The sequence below is a fragment of the Leuresthes tenuis genome, unplaced genomic scaffold (genome assembly GCF_036924035.1).
Source record: "Leuresthes tenuis unplaced genomic scaffold, fLeuTen1.0.hap1 SCAF_20, whole genome shotgun sequence".
Taxonomy (NCBI): Eukaryota; Metazoa; Chordata; class Actinopteri; order Atheriniformes; family Atherinopsidae; genus Leuresthes; species Leuresthes tenuis.
The window spans coordinates 32,712,310-32,735,286 of NW_027325374.1; the positions used below are offsets into that span (position 1 = coordinate 32,712,310).

Sequence of the window (22,977 nt, forward strand, 5' to 3'; positions counted from 1 at the left end):
TTTGAAGCAATCATAAAATTATAACCCATAATTATGCTGACATTATTCTGTTGGACTTAAATTATGCACTAATTGAAGATTAAACTGACTGTGTACATAACAAGGTCAATGGGAAGTGTAACCAGACTTGCTAGTTTTTGATGCCTTTGCGAGTCAGGCTCTTGGAAGAGAGCCTGTGTTTCGAGACCGTGTAGATATCCTGCTGGAGACAGACGAATGGCTGACATCCCGATATAGATTGCCAATGACTGTGCTGCTTCAAATATGCAGCTTGTTAGAGCCACAACTCCACAGAGAAACCAAATTCCATAGAAAATCGAACTTCTACCAGGTGTAAACAGGAAACCATTTAATTTAGCCACTTTTTGAAGCAGGGAGGGGAAGCTGACTTCCACTCCTTTAGGATGAGCCGTTTTTTGCTCATACCATACCAAACATGAGGGCTTGTTGTAAAGTGGAGGGAAAAACCAAAGAGCTGCTGGAGCAGCCCAGAATCACCAAGAGACAGCCAGGAACCTCTTGTCTATTATAAACAGCACTGTACAAAAAAAATAAAAATGTCAACCCAGAAAACCATGAGCTTAGAGCAGGACCAGAAAAGATGCCCAAGGGTTCCATCAGCTGATTTACATTTATCACAAGTGGGGGAGACGGCAGGAAAAATTCTATTCAGCTTAGTCTTGGAATAGTGCAACGTATGAACTACTTTAAACTGAATGAGCTGAAGTCGAGCATTAATAGAGCATAACTTTATCCTGTTTAGCCCTTTAGCCCATAGCTCATCAGAGATTGCTTCACCAGTGTCCCTGATCCCTGCCTCTTTAATATGGAGAGAGGGGGTTGCCATATGGAAAAGGTTAACAAGGTGAGAGATCAAATACTTGAAGGTGGGAGGTTTGGTCATGATATTGTCAAAGACATGTTGTATGGGAGTCGCATCTCGGCAAGAAAACGATTGCTTAACAACATTCTGTAAGTAACGAAAAAAGGGAGTTTGAACTTTGCCTGGAGCTGTGCAAAAGAAGTAAAATGATTATCAATGTAGAGGTCCTTGATAATGGTTAAGCCTTTATCTGACCAGTGCTTAAAGACAGCATCCATCAATCCTGGCTTGAAACAGGGGTTCTGACAAATGGGAGCATGAACTGGCATCTCTGGGAGATTCAGAATTCCCTTGATTTGCTTTAAAATTTTAATCAAAATTTTAATTCTCATTATTCATTTTTAATTCAGAACATTTGTATACAGGTCTGAATGCTCGATTCTTTAGTGAAGAGAGAGCGACAGTCAGCTGTTTACTGATCTGACAAAGGCAGATGTCACCACATGCAGTTCTAATAATTTCCATCCTCGCTGTTTTGACAATTATGGGCTAAGCTTACATCAAGTCATTCACATCAGACACATGCATGCACACAGACACAGTCTCTTGCTCCTTCCTGATGTTTCTTAAGATATGTGATAATGATTATTAAGGAAAAGTCACACTGTTGTGCCACTCTGTCTCCACCATCTGCATCTCTTAGAACAACAGCAACAATGTTAAGTTAATTTCATCTGGCAACATGAACCAGCTGTGTTGAGTCTTAACAAGTGTTTATGTGTACAGATGTTAGTGAAGGCCAAAATACTGCCTATGGTATAGATACTACTGCAAATGAATTCCTAATTAGATACTAATTTCAAGTATTACTTAGTATCTGAGTATTTACGGTCACTGCTGTTGATAAATGAGAAACCTTAGCCTCCTCATAATTCCAGTTGCTGGGCCATAAAGATTCATATGAAGCTGACACACACTCTGCATTACGTGAAACAAAACGATGGTGAATGGTGAAAACACAGGTCAGACAGGGAGCACAAGCTGCAGCTCCTTTTCTGTTCCCTTCACTTGTTTAAGGATACATTAGTTATGTGTCCACATAGTAAATATGAACATGAGTGCATTAAAGGGGAACTCCGGTATTTTTAAACCTTATTTCTGGCATGAAATACGTTCATCTACTCACCGAGAACAGTTTGGTGAAAGTCGGCATCCTTCGGAAGATATTTAGATAACTTGCGATCCATATAACAGAGTGAACGGGGCAAAGACAATGCAGCCTCTAAATAAATGAAGTGGTCCCAGTAGAGTGCTGGTGTAGAAATCACTCCGTTAGCTCTCCTATAGCCACAAGTAGCCACATAACAGAAACTATGAGCTAACAGAGCTATGAGCTAACAGAGCTATGAGCTAACAGAGCTATGAGCTAACAGAGCTATGAGCTAACAGCAGCTATGAGCTAACAGTGCTATAGCACACGTTCATTCATTCATTCTTCTTAAAGTATTGGTGAAATAAAGACAGATAATGCTTTATTTAAAGGATGCATCGTCCCTGCCCTGTTCACTCCGTTATATGGATATACGCTGATCGCAAGTTTTATAAATAGCTTCCGAAGGATTCCGACTTTCACCAAACTGTTCTGGGTGAGTAGATGAACGTATTTCATGCCAGAAATAAGGTGTAGGTTTAAAAATACCGGACTTCCACTTTAATACATTTAGTTCAACTCCATAAACAGTTAGCAAGAGTGCAAATATAACAACATGCTGCTTTTTCCCATATCCAGAATACATGAAATACACAAATGGTCTGTTCGGATGTAACAATTAGTTTGTCATTATGTAATAAACAGTCAAATTCTCCCACAACCGAAGTATGGTACAGACATTTGTTATTCTGTCCAATGTCCTCATCACCATTCACTGAGCCCACCACAAAATGTTTGGAGATCCTTAGAAAGGACCGCCTCACCAAGTGGATTCGTTCTACATCCAGAGGTCTATAACACAGACATCTATGATAGTTCTGATCATTAATGCTTATGGGACATTTCTTTGTATTTAGCACAAAGATACAAAGAGCTAACCACAATCCTGTGTAACACCAGCCACACTGTGGTGCTGTGACAGTGAAGGGAAAACTACACTCCTGTTATGAAACCACTTTCACAATCCTGGGCCTCAGTGGGCATCGGAGCATAGAGGAAGTGGATGTTATATTCACCTGTATACCGTATATCTCAATTTGTTCATGAGTTCAGATCTTACTCAAAAAATGAATTACTGTATTTTTCGGACCATAAGGCGAACTTAAAATCCTTTAATTTTCTCAAAAAATTGTGCGCTTAATCTATGAAAATAGACCCGTTAGCAGTCAATCATTGATATTGCACCTTATAACCCAGAGTGCGTTATAGCCTGAAAAATATGGTATAACTGGCATCTTTTCATCAAAGATTGTCCCTCCCCAACAGTGTTGATGGGGGTTGGGAAGTTATTGACTGATTCACTAGAAATCAGCATTTTCTTTCTCCAAACTTATATCAACAGCTAAGTTCAGTACCATTTGGCCTCCATTTTACACAACCACAACATACTTGTTAGGTTCAAATGAAATACCAACTTTTGCTTGGAGTCTATCCCAGCTGCCAACACATGAAAGGCAGGGTACACCCTGGACACAGACAAACAACCAGACACACTCACTCCTACAAATAAGTTAGAATCACCAATCATGTTTTTGAATGGTAGGAAGAAGCTGGAGAACCCACACATGCACAGAGAAAACATGCTAACCCTAACCCACAGAAAGAACCCAGGGGACACTGTTGGTGTGAGGTGACAGTGCTAACCTCCTCACCACCGTGCAGCCCATGAATCATTTTTAAAGCTCAATTCAATGTGATTTCATTTGTGGGTGAGAGAAACATGTAGGCAGTAAAAGAAGGCAGCAGGTAAGACTGAGAGCTTTAAACTCAGACGGGTTTTTCCCTGAGCTCAGTGAGGACATTACAAAATGTAACTATGACCACTCATTAATTCTGCTGTGGCAAGGCCCCCATGAATTTGTGCTTCCATGCGTGTATGAGTCCAAAAATAAGTTTTCAGCAAAAAAAGCCAAAAACATGACCTCATTTTTCAGTTAGGAAAATAGTAATATTTTGCTTTTCTTCAAATATGTAACCAAAAGAGCAGACCAAACGTCCTTCTTCTAACCACAAAGTGCTGTCTGAATGTGTGAATGAGAGACATGTGCAGCACTTTGTAGAACTTAGACGAGTTTAAAAAAGGGATATTTAAGTATGGACACTTTACCAACAACCACACATGCAATTATGACTATGAACAGACCGTATATGTGATGTGTTGTGCTTGTTAAATCTAATCACAGTTTGGTTCAAATTTAGTTCTAGCATAATTACACGGCACATAAAAAACTAAAACCTCACAGTGCTATGGTAATCTAGCTCCCAAAAACATAAGAATAGTCTTACGATGGCAAGTTTACTTTTTGGGTTGGTGAAGGATATGTTTGCATTTCAACAAGAGGCAATAACCCCAACAAACCGTTTTTCCTCCTCTGTTAGACAGATAACTTATGCAAGGTAACATAAGAGATATATAACTTAACTCCCGCTGATTCAATGTACACTTGAGAGCACTCAAGACAGTTGTACAGCTTGTTACGAAGGAATCATGTAGTGAGACCTGGAGCAACGGAGACAAGCTGTGACTCAACGCAAAACTATTTGGCCCCAACATCAACAACGCTGTGCTGAGGAGTGTGTGTCTGACAGTGAAACAGCAGAGCAGCAGGACACATTTGTGCCGTGTCAGGGAGAGAAAAATGGGTGAACTAAAGACAGTCGACAGACTCAAACATGCAACACACATGCAGGAAAGTGAGTGTTGGAGGCAGATCGGTCTGCTTGTAAATGTTGTGACTGACCCTTCTGTTTCTGTCTGGCCTGTAATGACTGTGCTGACTAAAAGTTCTACACTTTTCAGTTCAAATGGTTTGAAATTGTAATATTATTTAGTTCCTTTATCTGAAATCTACACGTATTGTTGTTTCTCCCTATCTGAGCCAGGAGACTCTTGGAAAAGAGGTTTTAAACCTGTACAGCTTCTATTTCCCACTAAAATAAATGATAAATAAAAACCCATACCTGATCACCTTACTGACAAAAGCTACATTAGTGAGTGCCACGAGGTACTCATAAGCTCCGGAAACACAGTGCCACTATCACATAAATAAATAAATTTGTTCTAACGGTCACCTGCGATTACAGACAGTTACATTCTGCTCTCCATCATGGCCAAACTCTCTGAGATGTAATCTAAAAGCATCAAAATGAGTAAAAGGTTCCTGTGAGAAACCCTTTCCATCCCTGCTCACCGTGCTGTCACCATGTGAACCACACACTGAAGTCCAACTCCTTAATATTCCTTTTTTATTATCACTATTATCATTATATTTTTTCTAGAATCGAACTGTTACACAAACCAGAAAGAGGGTGTACTTTCTTTTGTAATGCCTATGTGCCAACATGTTGGAGTGCTCGTCCTATGAGTGTCTGTGATAAATGTTCTGATGTATCTGAATGGACAACTGGATTTATAAAAGCTGTCAGAAGATACATATTGTTACAATAAGACGTATCATTTCAGAGATAAAGACTGAGCTAACCGAGAGGTGAGAACTCAACCTGCTGCGAGGCTACCACACCCTCCTCTCCATTGCCATGTTAAAGACATTTTCCTCTCTTTTTTCTCTCCCTCATCTGTTGCATTCTTTTATTTCTTCCTCAAAGTCACAAGCTTTAAAGGGTATCGCTTACTGTTGGTTAAAAGCTTTTCTTTGCGTTAGCCTGTGACTGTGTCTGTATCTCACCACTGTGCAGTCCTCTCTCTCCTTCTCTCAGAGATGGTTTGAGGTCAGCTGGCTCACGTGTCTTTGTCTCCTGCTATGGTGTGTGGGTTAGAAATTCCACCATCCCACCGTGTCAAATTGCACGTTTCCTGGCTCAAAAAGAGTGCATGGATGCACACAAAAACAGGGATGTGTAAGGAAATGTGCACACACATTACAGAGCAGGAATATAAGCAACAACCCACAAATTTAAAGGCATGTGCAATCACTGCTGATCATTACTACATATTCTCCTTCACAGTCCTGTGAAGGGGGCGGAGGGATCGTGCTACGGTGTGTAGGGTGAGGAGCTCTGCCAGGTATGGGCGGGCCATTGCCATGGATGCACTGGAAGGTGAGGAGAGAAACCTTATAGTGAATCAGAGCAGAGACGGGGAGCTACTGTAGTGAGTGGTGATGTGCTCATATTTCCGTCAGGGTCCTAGCAACACTGTTTCTAATGTACTGCAGCTTTTGGATGCTTTTGCTGCACTACTCCAGTCTGGAGGAGACAAAGGTATGGATGAGATGATTTGGTCAAAGGGGAGCAGGTCCAGAGTCATCAGAATGGGTCTGAGCACTGATCCCTGAGGAACCCTACAGGTGACAGTGTGGGTCCTGGACCTTGAGCCACCCATGGAGACATATTCAGTTCAATCAGAGAGATAGGATTTGAACGTTACGGCAGTATTACTGTGTCCAATGGTGTGTTGTAGCCGTTGAGAAAGATGTTGAGGTCAACAGCGTTGAATGATGCAGACAGGTCAAGGGTTGACTTTATCTACATCTTCTCTTAGTTTTCTTCTTGTGCATATGTGTGTGTGTTTGTGGGTGTGGGCTAACAAGTTGACCTCACTTTCAGTGAGAAAAAGAATTTCACAATTAAAAAAAATCAATAATTCAACATCTTTAAAAACCTGTAGTGGTGTCAAAAATGCTGTTTACCTGTTGTGTTTAAAACAACTCTGTAGCTTTCAAATGGAAATGGTTAGCACGGAAAAGCTACGGCTCTCTCTCATGTTCGTCTCGGCATGCTGCTTCATGGCTGATTGAATGTGATTTTCTTTGCAGTTTCAACATTAATGACAACAAGATATAATGATGATGTGCTGCGTTCCATCTCACAACGATGCTCCCGTTTTGTCCTCTGTGATAAACACAGCACCCCCCTTTGGTCATTAAAGGCCAAACTCACTCTGCTCGGCCGTGTGTTGACTTCAGCTTGAGTCAACATGACGGACAGAGAGAGTCTGTTCACACACTGTTCAGAGGAAATAAAAGTCAGAGCAACTTAAGAACCTTTGGTCCCCTGATCGCAGAAGGTTACTCCCTGTAGCTTCAGTGCACGTCTCAAGAGGTGCACGAGCAGCCCAGACCTCCAGAGGTTTGACAGACAGGCTTTATGATCACACACCCTCTGTAGTCCTGTCTGGACAATTCCTGACCAAGCAGTGTTTTCCACCACCTTCACCCTCCAACACCACTCAGACTAACTTCATTTAAATAGCCAATAAGCTAATTCATCACTGAATGATTATGCTAAATAATCCTGAACATAATACCGAGCAGAATAATCAGGATTATGACTTTACAACTGCATTCAGAAATATTCAACCTCAAAAGGACAAAAAAAACGCATTAACCCTAAAACACTAACATACAGTTTTGGTGGCAGCTTATTTATCTTTCCCATGATTGCAACTCACCTTGAATAGTGGGGGTTTTTTTATGTATCACAGCTGAAGCAGAAGCAGGATCATTATAGAGTTCCCAAAGAATTCATTGTTTCAACTCCACTTAAGGCCATAAAAACTGTCAAAAAGCTTTAAAAACAACAACATTATATCGGGGTTGAATAATTATTGTCTACCTTCACTAAAACTACAGTTATTAACAAATACTACATCATGCATTTTCTGTGTTTATACTATGTATCACTTAGCTCATAAAGAAGTCATCCAAAGCAGAATCTTTAATTGATAAATCCTTCAAATCTTTGGGGGTTGAATATTTCTTACAAGGTAGCTACAACGGAGCAGCCCAACATTGGTTGAAAGACTAATAAAAGTTATGGTGATTATCTAAATCACATCAACTACACTGAAAATAATCATTAGGTTAATTGGAGAAAAAAAAAGGATAAGGAATCATTGATTTATTTTTGTCCCATCTGACCTGGATAATTGTAGAAAAACAAAACAGGTAGAATTGATGGATTGTGGGTTGCCCTCTAACGGTCTTCCCTAAATGATGATGTGTAGCTCTCCTTTCTTTAAAACACTATGAACTCCTTTGCACAGCTATTTTAGTGACCCACCATCAATTTAATTAAGTGATTCATCTGCTAATAAGTGTCACGAGCTACGCTTTGATTCGTGTCTTGTCTCATCATTTCCTGTTTTATTTTGAAATATTAACTTCCCTTTCGTTTCAGGTATCTTGCCCTTCCTCCCGTGTCAAGTGTCTGATTGTCTTCCCTGAATCCCAAAGTGTTTCCACCTGTTCCCCTTGGTCCCTCATGTGCTCAAACAGTCTGCGTCTCCCTTGTCTTGTGCCAGTGTGTTGTGTTCCTTTCATGAGCCTCACTCCAGCGGCCTTGATCCACAGAAATCCACAGCCACAGATTCCTTGAGCCTGCAGTGCAGCGATCCTCCTGCAGAGCGTATCCTTTGTTTCATCATTTATTCTTTAGCTCTAGCTTAAAATCACGGTAAGTTTCATAGTCTGTTTTGGGAGTGATTTTGATTTGTAATCTTTCAAAGACACCTCCATTAGAGGAGCGTTTCGTTCGATCATAGTGCATCCACTGGTGGAGTGATTTTGTTTTAGAGATCTTGTCACGCCTCCGTTAAAGGAGAGCTTTAGTGCCTCTGTTTTTGAGAGAGCTTCTTTTGTTTAAGTCCGCCTCATAAGGAGCGCGTGAAAGTTTATTTTATCTTTCCATGTTCTGTTTTCCTTCTGGAGTGGAGAGTTTTTGTTTTGGATAACTTTCATAGCTGCACCCTCCTCATCCATAGTTATTGAGGAGAGTGCTCAGGAGTTTCACAGCCTCTTCTTTTGCTCTGTCTGGAGATCCTCAACCTGTTTATAAAACATATATAACATATAAACACTTTTGCCTTGAAAAGACCCTGCATTTGTTTCCTGAGGCCTTGACAATAAGCATATGTGGCTGATCAATCATCAATCGTACAAGAGCCAGACAGTTTCAGATGAAGGATGAATTCACTTTTTTTTTTTTCAGAATGTTTTTTTTTTGGGGGGGGCACAAATGACCTCTATCTGAAAGTAGGTAGACAGGAAAAGGGGCCAACCTGCAACAAAGGGCCCTCGGCTGGGAACTACAGCCTCTGTACATGGGGCACCAGCTTAACCAGCTAAGCTATACAGCGCCCTGCCAATTAACTCTAAATAAACTAACAGGTAATGCTGACATATGCTATGTTGTGTGAGACGCCATGTCATGCTAAATCACCATCTGCACAAAAAACAATGTAACATAATCAGCAGGAAGAAACCAATACAAATAGTAACCATGTAGCAGGGAGTTTACATGCTGTAATTATCACAGGTTAGTGATCAAAAACAAACAACTCATTACTTTACATTAATCAAATATCTGTCTGAGCTGGGATATTGTTTTACAATGCTTGAAATATATACCAAGACAAGCTAAGTAATAAACACGAAGAACATGTACCCAGAAACACTGAAACTCTAACCCTTTTCAGCGTAGAAAAAAAAGATCCTTCTCTGTAACTTATACCTGCCAGCCCCAGGAACCTCAGCCCACATCAGCTGTGTTGTTGGTTAGAGCAGCAAGTTCCACAATGCTGAACTGCCCTTAAACATTAGCCTCTCTTGCTGCCTCCCTTGCTGCCTCTCTTGCTGCCTCTCTTGCTGCCTCCCTTGCTGCCTCTCTTGCTGCCTCTCTTGCTGCCTCTCTTGCTGCCTCTCTTGCTGCCTCTCTTGCTGCCTCCCTTGCTGCCGCTCTTGCTGTCTCCCTTGCTGCCTCCCTTGCTGCCTCCCTTGCTGCCTCCCTTGCTGCCTCTCTTGCTGTCTCTCTTGCTGCCTCCCTTGCTGCCTCTCTTGCTGCCTCCCTTGCTGCCGCTCTTGCTGTCTCCCTTGCTGCCTCCCTTGCTGCCTCTCTTGCTGCCTCCCTTGCTGCCTCTCTTGCTGTCTCTCTTGCTGCCTCCCTTGCTGCCTCTCTTGCTGCCTCCCTTGCTGCCTCCCTTGCTGTCTCTCTTGCTACCTCCCTTGCTGTCTCTCTTGCTGCCTCTCTTGCTGCCTCTCTTGCTGCCTCCCTTGCTGCCGCTCTTGCTGTCTCCCTTGCTGCCTCCCTTGCTGCCTCCCTTGCTGCCTCCCTTGCTGCCTCTCTTGCTGTCTCTCTTGCTGCCTCCCTTGCTGCCTCTCTTGCTGCCTCCCTTGCTGCCGCTCTTGCTGTCTCCCTTGCTGCCTCCCTTGCTGCCTCTCTTGCTGCCTCCCTTGCTGCCGCTCTTGCTGTCTCCCTTGCTGCCTCCCTTGCTGTCTCTCTTGCTGCCTCCCTTGCTGCCGCTCTTGCTGCCTCCCTTGCTGCCTCTCTTGCTGCCTCTCTTGCTGCCTCTCTTGCTGCCTCCCTTGCTGCCTCTCTTGCTGCCTCCCTTGCTGCCTCTCTTGCTGCCTCTCTTGCTGCCGCTCTTGCTGCCTCTCTTGCTGCCGCTCTTGCTGTCTCCCTTGCTGCCTCCCTTGCTGCCTCCCTTGCTGCCTCTCTTGCTGCCTCTCTTGCTGCCTCTCTTGCTGCCTCCCTTGCTGCCTCTCTTGCTGCCTCTCTTGCTGCCTCTCTTGCTGCCTCTCTTGCTGCCTCTCTTGCTGCCTCCCTTGCTGCCTCCCTTGCTGTCTCTCTTGCTACCTCCCTTGCTGCCTCTCTTGCTGCCTCCCTTGCTGCCGCTCTTGCTGCCTCCCTTGCTGCCGCTCTTGCTGCCTCCCTTGCTGCCGCTCTTGCTGCCTCTCTTGCTGCCTCCCTTGCTGCCTCTCTTGCTACCTCCCTTGCTGCCGCTCTTGCTGCCTCTCTTGCTGCCGCTCTTGCTGCCTCTCTTGCTGCCGCTCTTGCTGCCTCTCTTGCTGCCTCCCTTGCTGCCTCCCTTGCTGCCTCCCTTGCTGCCTCTCTTGCCGCCTCTCTTGCCGCCTCCCTTGCTGCCTCTCTTGCTGCCTCCCTTGCTGCCTCTCTTGCTGCCTCCCTTGCTGCCTCTCTTGCTGCCTCCCTTGCTGCCTCCCTTGCTGCCTCTCTTGCTGCCTCTCTTGCTGCCTCTCTTGCTGCCTCCCTTGCTGCCTCTCTTGCTGCCTCTCTTGCTGCCGCTCTTGCTGCCTCCCTTGCTGCCTCTCTTGCTGCCTCTCTTGCTGCCGCTCTTGCTGTCTCCCTTGCTGCCTCCCTTGCTGCCTCCCTTGCTGCCTCTCTTGCCGCCTCCCTTGCTGCCTCTCTTGCTGCCTCTCTTGCTGCCTCCCTTGCTGCCTCTCTTGCTGCCTCCCTTGCTGCCTCTCTTGCTGCCTCTCTTGCTGCCGCTCTTGCTGTCTCCCTTGCTGCCTCCCTTGCTGCCTCCCTTGCTGCCTCCCTTGCTGCCTCCCTTGCTGCCTCTCTTGCTACCTCCCTTGCTGCCGGTCTTGCTGCCTCCTCTGTACTGTCAAACGTGACACTGATTTGCAACAAAGATGCACAGCGGCAGCTTGAAAGTCATGTGTGAAAAGGGCTTGTCTCATCACGATAAAGCTGTCTGAGAGCTGTGAAATATTACATAAAGGTGGTACGCTATACTCCAATGGCCTTAAAGCAGCTTCTAATGGCATTCCAACTATGCAACAGTCTGCGAGTTGGAAGCTGGGAAATTGTCTTAACTTAATACTGAGACTTTCAGACAAAACTTGTCTTACATCTCATTTCACTTTAAAATGTTTAATAATCCTTTAAATGAATAAAAGAGAGACAGAGACTGCGGAGTGGCTTTAAAAAACACAAAGACGTCTAGAATGGTGAAGATCTGTTGTACAACTGACTGCACCAACAGATTCAGGCTGAAGTCACTTTTCTTTTTACAGACTTCTGAACAGAGCCAAAATGAATTCCTGCCATTCACAAACACAACTGGAATCCACTTTGTGAGGAAATGATTAGTGAACAATATATGATGAGCATTTTGGCATCTTCCATTTATAGTCCTTAAACTGCGCTGTTTTTGTGGATGAGGGTTAGTCACTACTTCAGGTTAACATTAACCGGTGCATACTGCATGTGGAATTTCCACTTTAAGACTTAACGTCTGATTAAAATATGTTCAAATGATGTTTATGACATATTGATGGATGGTTAACCTACCTTTGTAATTGTGATCCCCTGCTTCACAATTCTAATCTTTATCCAATGGTGTAAATCTGACAGTTTTTATACCAAAAGTTTAAACTAAATAATGATAACTGTAAGTAGGGACTCCTCCATTAATAACCAGAGGTCTTCATTTTGCTGACAAATCCAACTTTCAGTTTTTGCTTTCTGAGCTTTTGTAGGAATGAGGTACATATAAACATGAGTCCGTCACATCTATTAGTTTTTTCATGTTTCATGTTCCTGCCTCGTCTTTAGTTTAGCCATGTCGCCACTGTTTTCCTCAGTCTCTCTCCTGCCCTGCCATCAGCCTCATTCACATCGCCTGTGCTTTTGCCCTCATTCACCAATCACCTCCCTTCAGTATTCAGTCTCCAGGTTTTTTCATGTTCAGTGCCAGATCCTCGCCGTCATTCGTGCTGTTTCAGGTTTGTCCATGTTAATGTCAGTTTTTTTACAGGTTTTTGTTTTGTCAGGTTTAGTTTAGATCTTTGTTTTCCGACTCAGCCGTGCCTTTTGTTAGTTTTGTCTGTGGTTTTCTTTTAGAAATATCTACATCCAGGTCCTCCCTCACCTCCACGCTACACCACTACTCGTTATGACAGAGTCAAGCTGATTTGTGGCCAGAAGGCCTTGATGGAATAGTGTTTTAGGTGCATGCCCTCTTCATAGACTCATACACCCTTGTAATGATATATGCAAAAAGAGGTTCTGTAAGCAGCAGCAGGAGAGTTGTATTTCTTGTGCAAATGAATGTGTGCATGTCTCTGGCAGCATTACAGACATCTGCTGGTGAGGTCAAGTTTCAGTTTGTGCGGAACCAATCAATGAAGCCAGCAGCAGAACACCCCTCCCTTCTTTCATCTGCTTCACTGGGACTGACAATTCTCTCACACACACACACACACACACACACACACACACACACACACACACACACACACACACACACACACACACACACACACACACACACACACACACACACACACACACACACACACTAAAAATGTAAAAGAAAACTAGCTATTACTGTGCACGCATACCAACACAAAATGATGGTGCATACACACAGTTCAAAGCATAAATGTTTGTTTCCAGTCCGAATGTTTTCTGACAAATCTCAAGAGATAATGAATGCATCCACATTTGAAAGCCACCAGGCAGGCTTAACACATGTGGAGAAGGAACCTTGCCCTAGATTCTCAAGGAACAATCTCATGTTACATCTCAGGACAAACTGGCCACGATGGGCAGCTCTGCAGCGACAATAACTCAAACTCTACAGGGTGGATTGTACAAACACTATTTTAGGGATATCTATATTTTTCAATAATAACTTTTAAGACCTTATTCAACAGACAATGCAAAGGAAAAACAACTAATCTGCCAAAAGCTGAAAATAAAGCTGAGCTGATCAAATAAGGAAGACATGCCACCAGTGGGAAGGGAAGTGCAACAACATTTTATTATTGCATGACATTTCAGAGAAGAGTTGGAGTCTGTGTTGAAAATGCTCACAATACAGAGGTAGAATTTGAAAAAGGTTATTTCTGCACATGACTATAACCACTAAAAAAGCAATTATTCATTTCTTTAACAAAATCCCACAGACATCATTCCATATGATAAGGGAAGAGCTCCCAGTGTGTGTGGGTCTGTGTGTGTGTGACTGTGCAGAAGCAGCTGTGCCAAACGACAGCATGTAACAATGTACTGTTGTAATGCCAACACACACACACACACACACACGCGCCCACCCACCCCACTGTCCTCCACTGGGCATATGCATGCAAATACGTGCACACAAAGTTTCAGCGTGCATTGTGGTTTCTGCATGTAATGTATCAATTCATTTCAACTGTGTTTGCTCAATCATGTAAGTTTTGACTCAATAGAATATGGAGTGTCTCCATTTTCTATTGAGTAATATTGATGCGGAAGGAGCAGAAGCTCTTGATCAACTTTGCCTCGATCCTCAGGCTGCAGGAACTGCAGATGAACAAGAGAGAATAGCCAAGCTGCTTTTAACAGCAGTAGGATTTTCCATGAGTTTCTTTCTCCTGAAAGACATTCTGCTGCACTGTTGATTGGGCCCTAATCAACTACAGCCATAAATACTTGATTAGAGCGAAGCATGCTGCTTCTCTCCACATTGGAAAGCTTTGCTACCCTTCAGGACTTCACTGCTACAGCCACGTCTTACTACAAACACATGTGTGTCAGTATGTGGGACTTTTCAGAGCACAGAGGCACACCCAGCAGACTTCTGCTTCGGGGTGTGTTACACTGGAGCTTTGTTCCACTCTTTACTCTCCATCTTTTTGCAACACTTCAAGATCAAACAAAGCCTTGCCTGTGTGCACAAACATTTCAAATCCACATGTGGCTTCTCTTTCAAGGCTGAGTGACAGAGCAGAGAGCGGAGGCACAGAGAGCTGTACAGACTGACAGGGTGATGGCTGAGTAAGTGAGAGAAGTCTGGCAGAACAGAAAGTCTGCTTGTCTGACAGCTGTACAGGTCTGTGGCTGTCACTGCTGACTGACTGATGCTAACAATAACAACAAAACTGTAAACCATGCAGTGCAACTAGATTATTCAAACTGTTCACAACATATGTTCAGCAGATGGAAGAAACATGATGACCTGTCCAACATGCTACTGTCACTTTGTTTGATGTACAGCTGACTCAAGCTACTGTTACAGCTCGACTTGGCCATGTAACTGGATCACTGTCCTTGTTCTAGTATACATGCACTGGATGGGAGACGACTTAATGACCAACGTAACTTCTATACTTATGCCTGTGTGAGAAAGTGTTCAACGCATCCTGCTGCCTCCAACTTCCTCTGGGAGAGATCACGCTAAAGTAAGTTCAGCTGACAAACGCTGTCTTTAAGCTACTTTAATGGGGATTCTGTCAGATGAGGCTGTGGTTATAAAATCAGAATTTTATTAGAGCAGAGCGACAGTCTGGAAATGCTTTAAGTGAGCACCAGTTGACCTGTAGTCTTAATGGGCTGATTTTCAGTCCCAGTTTCTGACAAAAGAAAAATAGGCAGATATAAAGCTAATAGTTCTGCAGTGTAATTCTAATATTGCACTGATCTATGGAGACAGAAGCAACCAGATTATTTCAGTACTGACCAAACCAAGAGCAAAAACAGTTCATTTTTCTTCCTTTTCAGCAGAACTCCATATACTTTCCTCTGGATAATCACAGTATTTTTCAGTCGTATCAAGTCAATACGTACAGCTTTATAAAACACTTCTACAGAGCACACTGTTAAGAACCTGCTGTCTGCTGTGCACACAGTGTAGAAGTAGTGAAGCATCCACTCCTCTTTAAAATCTCTCACTGACATTAAGTGATGATAAGAGAGGTAAGAGAATTATTCCCTTGATCATTTACAACAGCTTAGATAGGTGAGTAATCATTTGGAATATCTCTGAGTTTTGAACTGTTGCTTGTATAAGCTGAAGAGGTAACCATGGACTCCTCCATAATTTGGTTAGGTTCGTTTATTCAACTTCTGTATCTGCTTTATCCAGTGCATGGAGGATTGGAGCCTATCCCAGCTGTCACTGGGCGAGAGGCAGGGTACACCCTGAAGGGGTCACCGGTCCATCACAGGGCCACACAGAGACACGCACACTCACACCTCAGGACAATTTAGAGTCACCAACCTAACATGCATGTTTTTGGACGGTGGGAGGAAGCCGGAGAACCCGGAGAGAACCCACGCATACACGGGGAGAACATGCAAACTCCACACAACGCTGCTAATCACCACACCAGCCTGCAGCCCAAGTAACTGAAGGTTTTAATCAAAGATATGATGTATTCAGTCAAAACAATCCAAACATTTATGAGACTATGACAATATTTAACTGCATCTGGTGATAGTACTGATTACAACTAACTGTTTTATACAGTAGACAAGAGAGATCAAGAATGAGAATGAGAAGAAAGAAGTTATTTGGGTTGGAATCTTTCCTCTCGGGTAACAAGAGTTAACTTGTTTAGTCACATTTAAACACGCGTCAAACACCAAGTCTACACATAATCAGAGTTAGAGCAACGTCACCTTCCAAGTCTATTCAGCTGTCCAAGCACTGGCCCATGAATATTCATAAGGAATATTGTGTTGTGGATGAGATTGACAAACTACAACTAAAATGAATACCAGGAAGGCCATCCAACTGAATAATAAGTAATAATACATTTATAGCACAGTTCGGCAACACAAAGCACGCTTAAATTCAACTCAACGATAGCAGGGCTGCAATATTCTACAATATTATTATTATTAATAACAAAAATAATATTAATAATAACGATAATGTATTGAGTCTATATAATAATCAAAGAACTGAAGTCTAAATGTTCCAAATTCAAAGTAATTAACATAAAATGGACCGATAGTTTTATCAATTAGCGAAAAAAAGAAAAGTCACATCAGAACGCTCACATTCCATACGTCCATGCTGAGGGCAGAGGTCAAATATCAGATAGCTGAGGTAACATTTACAAAATGGAAAGAAAAACAGACTGCAATGATTTACAAATCTAATGAAACAATACTTTATTCATAACAGAACACAGAATCCTTAAAAAGTAATGAAAGTGAGACATTTTACTATTTCAGGAAAAATATCAGCTCATCTTTCAAAAGTTGGGACAGGGGCAACAAAAGGCTGGAAAAGTAAGTGGAGCTAAACAGAAACAGCTGGAGGAACATGTTGTAACTAGTTATGTTCATTAGCAACAGGTCAGTAACATGACTGGATATACAAAGCTGCCCAAGTCTCAGAAGTAAAGATGGGCAGAGGTTCCACAATCTGTAAAAAACTGTGGGGTGATTTCAGGAAAATGTTCCTCTGTGAAGACTCTGAATATTCCATCATTAAAAGATTCAGGGAATCTGGAGACATCTCTGTGCTGAAGGGACACATCAGTCCTGGATGTCTGTGACCTTCAGGCCCTCAGGCAGCACACCTGATTCTGTCCTGGAAATCACTGCCTGGGCTCAGGAACACTTCCAGGAATCACTGTCTGTGAACACAGCTCACCGTAACATCCACAGATGCAGGTTAAAGCTCCATCAGGCAGAGAAGAATGTGAACATGATCCAGAAACACTGCTGTCTTCTCTGGACCAAAGCTCATTTAGAATGACTGAGACAAAGTGCAAGATTTAAGATCTTTTTGGAAATGATCCTCCAAACGAAAGAAGGGAGGGTTAGGGTTGGGGATTATCCGGCTTCTCATCAGGGTTACATCTGATTCAACAGCATGGCTTGATAGTAGCAGAGTCCGGGTGCTGGACTGACCTGCCAGACCTTTCAGCAGCTAGTCGTGGTGTTTTTGTTTGTGCTGCTGCAGCCATATAAAAAAAGAAAATGGGTGCTTCCCCTGAAAGAAACCACAGAAGACACAGCCCAAGGCGTAAGGGATGCCATTGTTGATGACATTGTTGATAAGAAGGGCCCGAAAAGTTTGTTGGTGTGGAGGTACTTTTTTTAAAGTCCAACACGAAACCTAGTAGAGTGCACTGAAAATTACGTCGAGCACATGTTCCGACAAAGACAGTTTAAGTTCTCCTGTTCAACTTGAGAGTTCAACTTTAAGATTTAAGTTTCAGAATTTTTTATTTATTTGGAGTTTATTGGTCAGATATAGGATTTCAATTCAAATTACCTGTTTGAAACAGTTGTATAGTGTTACATGTCACGTCCAACTTTGACAGAAAATAAATATTTAATTAAAACTTAATCTTCTGATATCTTCAAATCTCTATTAAGAGTAACAGGAAAAATTTTAAATACACAAGATAATGATTTCTTTTATATTGTCATATACATCGATATCGACTAATATAAAAAAAAATGTTGATATTTTAAAAAGGGGGAGTTGTGTTCCAACTACAGGGGGATCACACTCCTCAGCCTCCCTGGTAAGGTCTATTCAGAGGTACTGGAGAGGAGAATCTCGGATTCAGGAGGAGCAGTGTGGCTTTCGTCCTGGCCGTGGAACAGTGGACCAGCTCTACACCCTCAGCAGGGTCCTGGAGGGTGCATGGGAGTTCGCCCGTGTCCCTCGGGGAGTCCTGTGGGGGGTGCTCTGGGAGTATGGAGTGCCGGACCCCTTGATAGGGGCCGTTCGGTCCCTGTATGACCGGTGTCAGAGTTTGGTCCACATTGCCGGCAGTAAGTCGGATGCGTTTCCGGTGAGGGTTCTGTTTTTCTGGGTTTTGCGGATGATGTGGTTCTGTTAGCATCGTCAAAGCCACGATCTTCGGCTCTCGCTGGAGCAGCTCGCAGCCGAGTGTGAAGCGGCTGGGATGAGAATCGGCACCTCCAAGTCAGTGAGAAGCTCAGTCATCCGGGAGGGGCTCGGAGTAGAACCGCTGCTCCTCTGCATTGAGAGGAGCCAGATGAGGTGGCATCTGGTTAGGATGCCCCCTGGACTCCCTGGTGAGGTGTTCCGGGCCCGTCCCACTGGGAGGAGACCCCGGGGGAGACCCAGGACACGTTGGAGAGACTATGTCTCTCGGCTGGCCTGGGAACGCCTCGGGGTCCCCCCGGAGGAGCTGGAGGAAGAGGCCGGGGACAGGGACACCTGGGTTTCTCTGCTCAAGCTGCTGCCCCTGCGACCCGACCCCCGGAGAAGCGGCAGATGATGGATGACTTTTTCCCATATCGCCCAGCCCTAACTTGAATTGAAGTTAAAGATCAGTGTCACTTCCTAGTAAGCTGCATGTCTCATGGTCAGAATAAATTTGCAGTCACTGCCAGCTTTTCCTAAACAAGATGGAATTCTAATTGCACTTCGATTTATTGCAGCATTTCGCGGTGAACACTAAGCCAAGGCTGGTGTGACACATACATAACAGGCTTGTGATTACACAACTGATTTAATAAAATTAAACAAAAGTAAATAAACTAAGAATGTGTTATTTCATTGTTGATGCACAAACTTATTTTACAGTAAGTTTCTACTTCTGTGATCTCCTGCATCAGCTGATGTTATCTGCCTCTGCAGTGAGCCCATCGAAGGTTTTTATTTCACCAGTTAGAAATGCCAGCATCCCAAACAGCACTTAAGTTGGGATGCCTGTACTTTCTGTCTTTGAGTCACACCACAGTCCATAGTCCATGCCTAGTTGAAGTACATGGTGCTCTCCTCTCCGCAGTTTCATTCGCTTGTAAACTCTGAGCAATTCATATCAGGAGTTCCAATGGAGACAACCTGCAGTCATGAAAAGTCATGAAATACAACATGTGGCCACAGCCTGCAGCTCTGAGGAGCGTGCATGAGAAGGTCAGGATATGACACAAGCACATGTGAAAGCATCATCTCCATCATCGACCAAACAGTTCTCTTAGAAAATTAAAAAGTAGGACTTTGTTTGTAGAACGGAGAGTCTCTTTAGCCGTGTCTCTCAATCCAGCTGTTGTTTGACTTTGTTCTGAGCAAACGTCAGCCGTTTACTTCAAAAATGATTCTCTGATAAAATCATCATTCAGCGGTATGAAATTTTCCCTCCCAGTTTTCTCATAGTGAGTGTAACAGTCAAATGCATCACATTATGTCCGTACATGGAGATTTAAATCCAGGTGCATCTTCACAAAATCCCAACACAAGGAAAAGCCTTTTTCAAACATGGAAGAGAACGAACTTAGAAACTTCAAGTGGTTTCAAAGGTTTTTATCTTTGATCTTTAGTTGCTGCGTAAACCTCTGTTTAAGACTGAAACATATTTCAAGATTACAAATGCAGCATGAATTCTTGTTAATAAGTTAGTCAGTTTAAGCATTTTGATGGTCAGTATCACTGAACATCTTTCCCACAACACTTCCAGCATCGTATCAAATTAAAATCCCTGTTTAAGAGGACAAAGCAGAGCTTTTATTGTGAAATGCCAGCATGAACACAAGATCAGATCAGACTCGTAAAAGCTGCTTTGAACGAAATAGAAAATTAGAAAAATAATAGAAAAATAGCACCACTAATTCTAAAAAAAAAAAACTTCAATTTCTAAATTGTTGAGATTTTCTGCTGTGCTTTTTCTGTGAAAACACTGATTTCTGAAACATATTTCTAAGCTGGTTTGGATGCTGCACTACTGGGATGATTTCTGCTGGAAACTCTGGCACAGACATCTGTTACTAGGGCTGAGCGACAAAGCCATCGCAAAATTACATCACCATTAAATTTCCGTCAGTCTGGGTAATCAGCATGAAACATTTTCAGTCAGGTCCATCACAAACCAACCTGGGTATCCTTCAGAACACTGGTTCATGGTAATGCAACTCTAAGTTGGTTGTTGACCCAGAAAATAAATAAATACAAAGACTTACTGAGGAGCAGAAACGTGGGAGAGAATGAGTGTTGCCACGAAGGCTGTGGGTGAGACTTGTGTCATCGTTCCAAACTTCCCACTACACCAGAAGTATGGAAGTGGTTTGGATTCAGTAAATACATAGCTGCGGGAACATATTCTCAGCAGGGATGCTGAGAAAAAAAAAGCTCAGTGCTGCACTCAACAATACTGTAACGGAGCATGTATACACTGCGGCCGTTTGGGTTGCGTTGTACTGCAGTGTATGGGGAGCTGTGAAGCCTGTCAGTCATGGCAGTTGCCATGGCAACGATGGGGGAGAAGGTAGCCAGCTGCGATTTGCTTGTGTCCGGGGTGTGTGTGTGTGGGGAGAAACGTGACAGAGCTAATATGCCGGTTTGATTGCGTGTTTTATTCTTTTGGCTACGACCCTCAAGATGAGAAATGAAGACCAGAAAAACCAGTTCATGCTTCATAGCGCCATTATTCCAGCTCGCTACAATACTACAGAATAATGTGACAGAAACGGCAGGCCTTTTAAAACCGAACAGTTGATCCCAGACTTTGGACATCTTTTGCCTTTTGTGGACGGTCTATTCCAGGGGTGGGCAATTCATTTATACAAGGGGCCTCATGAGAAACCTGAATTGTGTTTGGTTGTGAGGGCCACGCCGACAATAACTTGAACTTAATTCTGCTCAACTTTACTCCATTGTAAAATGCACTAAAATACAGTATCTGAACAAGTTTATAGAAATACAGCAATACAACAAACAATAACTTGTAATGTTTTCCACCTCATTTAACTCTTCAGTGAGAATAATCCAGTCTGGATGTTCTGGGCTTGAACAAGGGCATTGAAATCCGGCTGAATGTCTGAGGTGGCTATGCGAAGGACAGCTGAGAGGTGGTCATCTGTGATAGAGGATCTGTGTTTGGATTTGTTGAACTTCATCACTGAGAATATCTGTTCACATACATAAGTAGATCCAAAGAGGACTAGAATCCTCTGAGCATGCCTCCTCAGGTGTGGAAAGTTCTCCTCTTTGAGGGAGGAGTAGAAGTCCAGCAGTGAGACTGACCTGAAGTGCTCTGCCAGAAGCATGTCAGACTGCAGGTCAGTGAGTTCCATCTGAACATCACTTGGTGCATTATCCACACTGCAGTTGAAGGGAGAAGAAACCATGTGCATTTCACTTTCAAGAGTTTTGAAATCTTGAAATCGCCTCAAACTCTCCATGCAGTGCTTCTAACATGGATGAGTACTTGTGGAGGTGATCGGCTGATCTTGTGGCTTCCTTTAGTGTTGGCAGGTGGGTCAGAATGTTGTCCTTCACTTGGCTTGAGAGAAGCTGCAACTTTCTCATGAAAGCCTTCACTGCACTGTACATCTCATGTACAAAAAGGCCTTTGCACTGCAGTTTGACGTTGAGTTCATTCATGAGTGCAGTCACATCCACAGTGAATCCAAGGTCTGCCACACAGTCTTCATCTGAAAGCTCTGGGATGACGTGTCCTTTCTTCACACAGAACTCCTGAATCTGGTCTCTCAGGTCCCAGACACTTTTCAGCACTTTGCCCAGGCTGAGCCACCTGACAGCGCAGTGATAGCTTATGTCACCACGTCCAATCTCATTTTCCTCCAAAAGTGCAACAAATTGCCTGTGATTTAATGCTCTGGCTCTGATGAAGTTAACTGTTTTAGTTTAGTTACAGCATCAACAACATGTTTCATTTTTAACACTGTCTTGCACAACACTTCCTGATGTATAATACAATGCAAAAATGTCAATTTCTGCACAGGGTTCACAGGGTTATCCTGCATTCTCTTTAAAAGGCCAACATTTTTCCCTGTCAGATTTGGACAACACTTGCCAGCTTGTCTCATTTCAGTCCTAACATGTCCAAACATGCATTTGCCTCTGTGAATAAGTCATTAACAGTGGTTGTCCCTTTCATTGACTGCATGGCTGCCAGCTCCTCCGTGACTTTAAAGTCTGCAGTTATCCCACGTAAGAAGATGAGGAGCTGGGCTGTCGCGTACATCGCAGCTCTCATCCAAAGCCAGAGAAAAATAGTCAAAGTCGGCCGCTCTGTTCTTCATCTGAAGCTCCAAGTTCCCAGCGATGTCCTCAGCCCGCCTCGTTACCGTGCGTCGGGACAGTGACACGTTCTCAAACGCAGCCTTTTTCTCCGGCATATCAGTGCAACAGAGTCCAATAAACACTCCTTAATGAACTCTCCGTCACAAAGCGCCTTACTTTTTCTGCCGATTTTGTGAGAAATTACATAGCTTGTCCTGACAGCTGCATCTCTGGGGGTGTGAAGTTTGGTAAAAAGTCCTTGCTGGGTTTGCAGTTTTGCTAGCAACGCATCACTTGCACGCTCTTTGTCAGTCAGATTTCTGTATTTATCCTCATGCTTGGTGGTGGAGATTCTAATCTTTAAACACAGCGACCTGTGTTCCACAAATTAAGCACACAGCGATACCTTTAATTTCTGTAAAGAAATACTTGGCAGCCCATGTCTTGTTGAAAACACGG

General features: G+C 43.3%; 1 protein-coding gene and 1 pseudogene across 3 annotated transcripts in view; both read right to left on the reverse strand.

The window, feature by feature from the left end:
• jmjd1cb (jumonji domain containing 1Cb) overlaps positions 1 to 22,977 on the reverse strand; it is a 179,787-nt gene that overhangs the window by 130,317 nt on the left and 26,493 nt on the right. The window lies entirely within an intron of this gene.
• On the reverse strand, positions 21,206 to 22,634 carry LOC140278870 (general transcription factor II-I repeat domain-containing protein 2A-like; annotated as a pseudogene).